Below are 7,636 nucleotides of genomic sequence, written 5' to 3'. Positions count from 1 at the left end.
TCCACTCTTTTTCGGCACTACTTGAACTGGACTTACCCATTTGCTATCTGAGATGGGATAGATAATGCCAACATCTAGCAATTTGAGAACTTCATCTCTAACCACCTGCTTCATGTGTGGGTTAAGTCGTCTTTGTGCGTCCCTGGTTGGCCTTGCTTCATCCTCAAGGAGAATTTTGTGCATGCATTTGGAGGGGCTTATGCCTTTAATGTCGGCAATAGTCCATCCTATTGCAGTTTGATGATCTCTAAGAACCCTTAAAAGCTTCTCCTCTTCCCCGAAACTTAACTCTGCAGCAATTATTATTGGTAGTGTCTCATTGTCTCCCAGATAAGCATATTTCAAATGGGTCGGAAGTTGCTTCAACTCTAAAACTGGGGCCTGGACAATTGATGGAACAAGAGTAGTATTAGTTGGCTCAAGCATTTCAAAGGGAGGTGCATACTTACTTGAATGTGGTGGAGATGCATCAAGGAATTGCACAGCTTCAATGATGTCATTAGAAAAATCCTCAGAATCGGGCTCAATGTCTTGTATCATGAAACTGTGAGTGAGAGTGGCCTCCAATGGATCAATATGATGGACCTGAAAAGCTTTCTCCACAACAATTTGAACTTCACAAACATTAAAACAATCAAGATGATCCTGGGGTAATTTTAATGCATCAAAAACTTTGAACTCTATTTTCACCCCATTTACTTTCATACTTACAATGCCCTTTTTCACACAAATTTTTGTATCTGCAGTTCTCATAAAGGGTCTTCCCAAAATAATAGGTAAAGGCAATGGCATAGGAGATTCTTCCATATCAAGCACAATAAAATCAGCAGGTAAAATAAATTGATCTACCTTTACGAGGACATCTTCCAAAATACCTCTCGGCCTTTTAATGCTTCTGTCTGCCAATTGTAAGGTGATTGAGGTTGGTTGGAGCTCCCCCAAACCCAATTTCTCATATATAGTGTATGGCAATAGATTGATACTTGCTCCCAAATCCAGTAATGCACGATCAAAAAGTTGGTCACCAATCCTGCAAGGAATAGTGAAAATACCTGGATCTTTCAATTTTGGTGGCAACTTTCTCAATAGCACTGCACTGACCTCTTCTGTTAAAGCAACTTTTTCATGAGCCTGAAACTTCCTTTTATTAGTGCAGCAATCCTTTAAAAATTTAGCATAAGAGGGAATTTGCTTAATTGCATCTAGTAAAGGAATATTGATTTCAACTTTTCTCAAAGTCTCAAAAATATCTAGGAGTTGCTTTTCTTTCTTTGGTTTTACTAACCTCTGAGGGAAGGGTGGTGCACTCACCTTCTCTTTTTCACTTACCTTGGAGGTTGTGGCTGCAGTTGGAGATGCTGGTATTGTCTCCTCAGTTCCCACCTTGTTATCAATGGTCTTCCCACTTCTGAGGGTTGATACAGCCTTGAGTTGCTCATGACCTCCTGGATTGGGTAGTGTTTGGGATGGAAATTCACCCCTCTTTCTCTCGCTCAGCTCTTTGGCCAATTGCCCCACTTGTGTTTCCAACCTTTGAATAGCTTGATTGGTCTGAGTATTGGTTTGCTGTTGTGAAGTTATAAATTGGCATAGAACACTGTCGAGGTCATTCTTCTTTGGTTCTGGATTCGGTTGGACTACTTGTGGTGGAGCTTGATAGTTATTTCCTTGCTGGAAATTTCTTTGCTGCCCTTGTGGATTCTGCACATTCTGATTGTAACTCCATGAAAAATTGGGGTGGTTTCGCCACCCTGCATTGTAAGTATTGGAGTATGGATTGTTCTTTGGAGGATAGTTATTCTGTCCCACATAGTTTGCTTGCTCTTGATCTGTAAAAGAAGACATGGGGCAAGTCTCAGTGGTGTGGTCAGAGTGAGAACATATGGCACATACCTCAATTTGAGCAATCTGTTGAATGGGAGAGATGTGATGAGTAGTCATGGCTTTTACTAGCATGTCCAGTTTCCTCTCCATGGTAGCCATCTGAGTTTGAACTCCATTATTGACATTTACTTCATAGACGCCCTTTCCTTTGAGTCCTTGTCTTTCTCGGGATGAAAACTGTTGGGAGTTTTCGCTTAGAGTCTCAAAGAGTTCGATGGCCTCTTCGCTATTTTTCTCCATTAGCACGTCTCCACAAGCTGAATCTACAAGACTTTTGTTAGAATTATTTAAACCTTCATAAAAAGCTTGTACCTGATCGTCTTGAGATAGATTATGATGTGGGCATTTTAGAAGTAGCTCATTGAAGTGCTCCCACGCCTCAAAGAATAGGTCTCCATCTTTTTGTTGGAAGGTTTGGATCTCCCTCCTCAATTGCCTAGTCCTTTGGGCTGGAAAGAACTTTTTCAAGAATTTTGTGGCCAACTCCTCCCAATTATGAATAGACCCTGCAGCCAAAGAGTTTAACCATAACTTAGCATTATCTTTCAAGGAAAACGGAAAAAGAATTAACCTGATTCCTTCCGCGTTTAAGCCATGGATGTTTTGTGTCTTGCAAAGATCAAAGAAGTCTCGAATATGAAGATAAGGATCCTCTGTAGGTGTGCCTCTGTAATGTGGAACCATGCTGAGCAGGTGGGGGGATAAATTGAAATTGCTTTGGACATTCGGCTGGAAAGCAATGCAAGAGGGCTGATCTAGATTATGTGGTATGAAAGAACTCTTCATGGGCTTCCGCTCCGGTGGATTCTCTACAAGTTCTTCTGCCATCTCTTCCTCAACTTTGAATATATTTTCTGATTTTGAGGTGTCTCTTTGCTGTCGAATAGTGCGTTCGATCTCTGGATCGTATGGAATAACGTCTGAATTCTGAGATCGACAACCTTGCATAGACAGAAAATTCTGTAACCGTGGATAGCAGCTTCAGTACTGCTGTTTGGAAGAACTGTACTCGAGCGTATATGGCTTGTGCACTCGTCCACAATACCAAATTCGAAATTCTGCAGAAAAGAACTCAGAAACGGATGAGAATTTTTTTAATTTTTAATTTTAATTTTTTAATTTTTTTTAAATTTTTTAACGAACAGAAACAAAAACACGAAAATAAAAGGAAAGACTTTTAAAACACAATTAACACAATCCCCGGCAACGGCGCCAAAAACTTGTTGTGCAAATATCTACCTAAATAAATAGGCAAATACTTGTACGTTTTACTCGCAAGTGCACAAGATCAAAACAATAGTATAGCAGGCAAATACGAGATCATTCCCACGAGGATTGGTATAAATTGTCTTTAAAGAGAAATTCCTAAAAGCGATATGTTGAATAAGACAGGATAAAAGATTAAATTAAAAATACTATGAAGAAAAGGTAAGGCTTCGATATCCGCCGCTAATCATACTTAAATAAGATTCGCAATATGCACAATACTACAATCATAACATGATGCTTAATGCTTACCAGCCACAAGGGAATGGTATCTTCTCCTAAAGCTATTGATTTCCCTAAACAACGAGTTAGGCATGGTATCTACTCTAACTCTTTTCTTCCTTGAAGGATTTAGCATGGTATCTACTAAGTTGTTCTTCAAGAAAGCATAAATCTATGGAAATCGGTAAACACACTCAGATTGGAATATGGTATCTATTCCAGTTGTCTTTATGTTGATTAATCCAAGAACCTGTGTCGGGGTTCTTCTGTTACTCTATTATGCCCAGGACTCGGTCATCCAAATTGACATAAATAACAAATTCATACCACAAGAATATGCTAGCTAAACATAAACATGCGAGGAATTCAAGAAACTAGAATTAATCAAGTTAAGCATCAATATATAAATTGTAGCAAGGCAAATTGAAAAACTTAAAAAGACATGATTAGGGCTTCAATTGAGCCCTAACTAAAGTATTAGTTACACATAATTTGGATGGAAATCATCCTCATAAGAAATTAATAAAGGAAAAGAAAGAAAATAAAAACTATAAAAAAAAACCTCATTCTTAATGTAGCCTTTGATTCTTCCTCCAAGTTTTTGTCTTTCTTCAAAGGCTAGAGGCCTATTTATAGGGATTAGAGAAGCTTTAGAAGCTCTAGAATTCCTATTACAATTCTAAGTAGGTTTTCTAGTCCAAAAAGAATAATTACAAGTCTTCTCCTTTTTCTGAAATTTCTATCCAAGTAGGAAAAGGATTCCAAAATTCGTACAGATTTGCGGGCTTTTATTGCGGGGCGATTTTGGCATGGAAAACGTCTGAATTAGGAAAAACCTATTTCTGACATATTTGTTGCATTTATTATTAGCTTTCCAACACCATCAATTTTGCTGCAATCTGATACTTGAGCCGAACGTTATGATTAAATTACTGAGACGTGCTCATTCTGGATTCTTTCCAAAGATAACGAATTTTTGCCAACTTCTCTTTCCTTAAATTCAAAATTGATTTGGAGTTTGAATCTATCCAAAAGTGAGTTTGCTGACTTCATTATAATCTTGGAATTTGATTGGTTTTTCTTCTAAAACCTGTAAAATATAAGAAAACACAAAAACAACACAAAACATCAAATTATAACAAAACTAAGAGCATAACATATGTAAATTAAGGGGCTTGAATGTGTAACATTCAGCACTTATCAAAAATTATTGGACTTCTAATTTATCAAGTGTGTCCAATAGTGTCCAACAAAATATCAGAATGCGGAAAATAAAGAGACATATATTTTGTTGACGAAGTGGAAACTCAATTAAGAGAAAAATCACTCCGGGGCAGCTAAACCCATGATATCCACTATTCAGAAGACAAAGCTAGTTACAAAGCAGTAGCATTCATATACCCTAATGCAGTGGTCGTACCTTGAACTCTAACGCCTCCCAACCAAGTCACCTACTTGAAGGGGTCTTCAATGGAATCCTTTACCTTAGGGCCAACCCCTAAGATAGACTTCAGTTTCAGCACAACAACAACACTTGGCAACGGCTTGAGAGTGAGCAGATCAGTACAGTAACTCTAAAATATAACTCTCTAAGCATTATGGAATTTGCCACCGAATTCTTGCAGTTCTCAAGCCTAGGGACCTCTATTTATAGGCTGCACGTTCAAATGAGCATCTAGCTTAATAAACCTAGGCACCGTCCGGACGGACAACTGTGCGATCGACTTTCCACAATTTTGCTGAAATTCTATCCTGATTTGAGCTGCGTCCGGACGGTGTTGCCCTGTCTTCTGGACAGTCGCACTTTAGCTACACGCAATTTCCATATTAAGGCTTCGCGCATCCGGACCAAGGGAATGGTCCTCCGGACGATTGATCTGATGCACACAATTTCCATATACGTAGCTTGCGCGTCCGGACCATGAAGGCTATCGTTCGGACGTTTGAATTTTGAATGCTCAACTTGCCTTATAAATGAGCGCGTCCGGAAGGGGATCCACATCGTCCGGAAGGGAATCCACATTGTCCGGAAGGTTGCAGCGATCTTCCCATATCTGTCTTTTGGAAGGAAATCCTATAGCTGGTCGAACACTGAGTGTCGTCCGGACGTGCTGTTGAAACGTCTGGACGGATGCAAGCTAGAGCAGTTCGAAGCTTCTGAACGGAAAATTCTCGTCGTCCGGACGGATGATGCTTTGGACAGATGAGCGTCTGGACAGTATATCACGTCGTCCGGACGGCTGCAAGAGATCCGATTTCTCTGACTTGTAGACAGTGCAGAATCTTCTAGAAGACCTCTGAATAGCTGAATCCCTATTTAAATGCATCATTACATGGAAGTGATTTTGTCAAAGAGAATGTAGCCAATCACAAACTAACAAGACCATTCACCCCTTGAGGGGGAGTGGACTTACCTAGTAAAGGTGAAGTCTCACCATGCCTAGGATTTTGGTTCCTAAATCCTAGTGCATGTCAGGTATATTTGCATTGCATTGTTTATCATATCATATCTTATTCATGCCTTGCATTTTGTTTGAGGAATTATTTATTCTATCCCCATATTTTCTCTTGTTGTCTAGAGAAATTTCTGCATGTTTTTGTTGTTTTTCTGTCTTATTTTTCAACATAAAAAAAAAAAAAAAAAAAAATTGGGGGAGAAGATGTAGAATTTTCAATTTTTTTTTTTTGATAGCTTTTCAAATATTGCATGTATTTTTGCCTGATATCTCAGTTCATTGTGCATTGATGGAATATGCTTATATATGATTGAGAGTTTATGCCTGATATCTACTAAGTTTTCCTGTGCATCTTAATGCTAGATAGTGGCTTTTCTTATGCGATGAAAAATTGTGCACTATCCAAAGCCTCCCTTAAGGTACATTTTTTACTCTTTGATTTTTGGCTTTTGAAATTTCTGATAAGAGAGATTTTTTGTGTTAAGATGGTCAAATTGACCAACTCGCTAGTTGAACCTAGAACCAAAAAATTTTGGCATTCTTTCTAGGTTGCAGCACCAAGTGATAAAAAGCATTTAAAATTTATAAAATATGGATAAATAAAAAGATCCACTGCTTTTGTGCTATAAATCTGTTCTTAAACTTGTCCCTATAGAAATAGTCAGTGACCAAATCATTGCGGAAATAAATGGTTACTAAAGGACTAAGTAAAAGAAAAAGTGTAGTAGCTTAAAGGGAGTGTATCAGATAAGGGTGGCTAGGCCCTAGTACAATAAGGTTTGACTTTTGACTGATCCAACATTGAATTTCTCTCTTGTTTAGAAAATTCAATTGCTTTAAATCATATCAGCGAACATCATACCTTATTGAGAAAGCTTTCACACACACACACACACACACACACACACACACACACACACACACACACACACACGCGCGCGCGCGCGCGCGCGCGAGCGCGCATTGCATGAGTTGAGTAATCTATTTAAACTTTCTATCTGCAGGGAAATTTGTGCTCATTGAATACTTAACTCTAAATTATATCTTTGCATATTTTTGATTTGCTATTTGACTATCTTATCAGTTATTTATACATGTGTGTTCTGAAGCTAACTTTAGGGAAAATTATTATTTCTACAAATTTTTCTCTGTTTTCAGCTTTTCAATGTGAAGCGTCCGGACGGAATTGGCTTACAGTCTGGATGCAAGCGGTCTTTTCAATTGCTAGTCTAGCAAGTGGACCATCCAGACGCATCGGTATCATGTCCGGACACGATCCTTGCAGGTGTTTATCTGTCTCTTTGCTTTCTCTGCCAAATGCACATCTTTGCATTTGTATTGATTTATCATATCATGTTATGTGTTTTTCTCGGATTTCTCTCGAGATTTTGGCATTCTTTGCACATTTCTTCTCATTACATGGTATTTGCTATGTCCTCCTTTGTTGATTGGAATATTAGTTGGAATATTTGTTGATTGGAATATTTTCTTGAGATATTGGAATATTTGTGGTTTTTAGAATATTGGAATATTTGTGGTTTTTAGAATATTGGAATATTTGTTGATTGGAATATTTTCTTGAGATATTGTGCATGAAAATCCTTTTCTATCTGTGTGTTGGGTTGATATTGATATATCTGTGTCATTTGGATTGTGATATTTGCTTTCATAATTCTTAGGCATCCAATTGATAGCTGTTATAATACCACATTCTTTATGGAACTAACATGAACTAATATTTCTTTGTGGTGTTATTTTTGGATAGATATATGTCAAAAATTTTCAGGAATATATTATCCAGCAGCTCC

At 38.1% G+C, this 7,636-nt stretch overlaps 1 non-coding gene across 1 annotated transcript; it reads left to right on the top strand.

Moving 5' to 3' along the window:
- The first annotated feature begins 2,212 nt into the window (after window positions 1-2,212).
- Window positions 2,213-2,319, top strand: LOC133867522 (small nucleolar RNA R71). The gene has a single exon (XR_009900081.1). It is a non-coding gene; the product is annotated as a small nucleolar RNA R71 (small nucleolar RNA).
- The last annotated feature ends 5,317 nt before the right edge of the window (window positions 2,320-7,636 follow it).

Source organism: Alnus glutinosa, chromosome 4, assembly GCF_958979055.1.
Source record: "Alnus glutinosa chromosome 4, dhAlnGlut1.1, whole genome shotgun sequence".
Lineage (NCBI taxonomy): Eukaryota > Viridiplantae > Streptophyta > Magnoliopsida > Fagales > Betulaceae > Alnus > Alnus glutinosa.
This window is presented reverse-complemented; position numbering and strand designations above follow the sequence as displayed.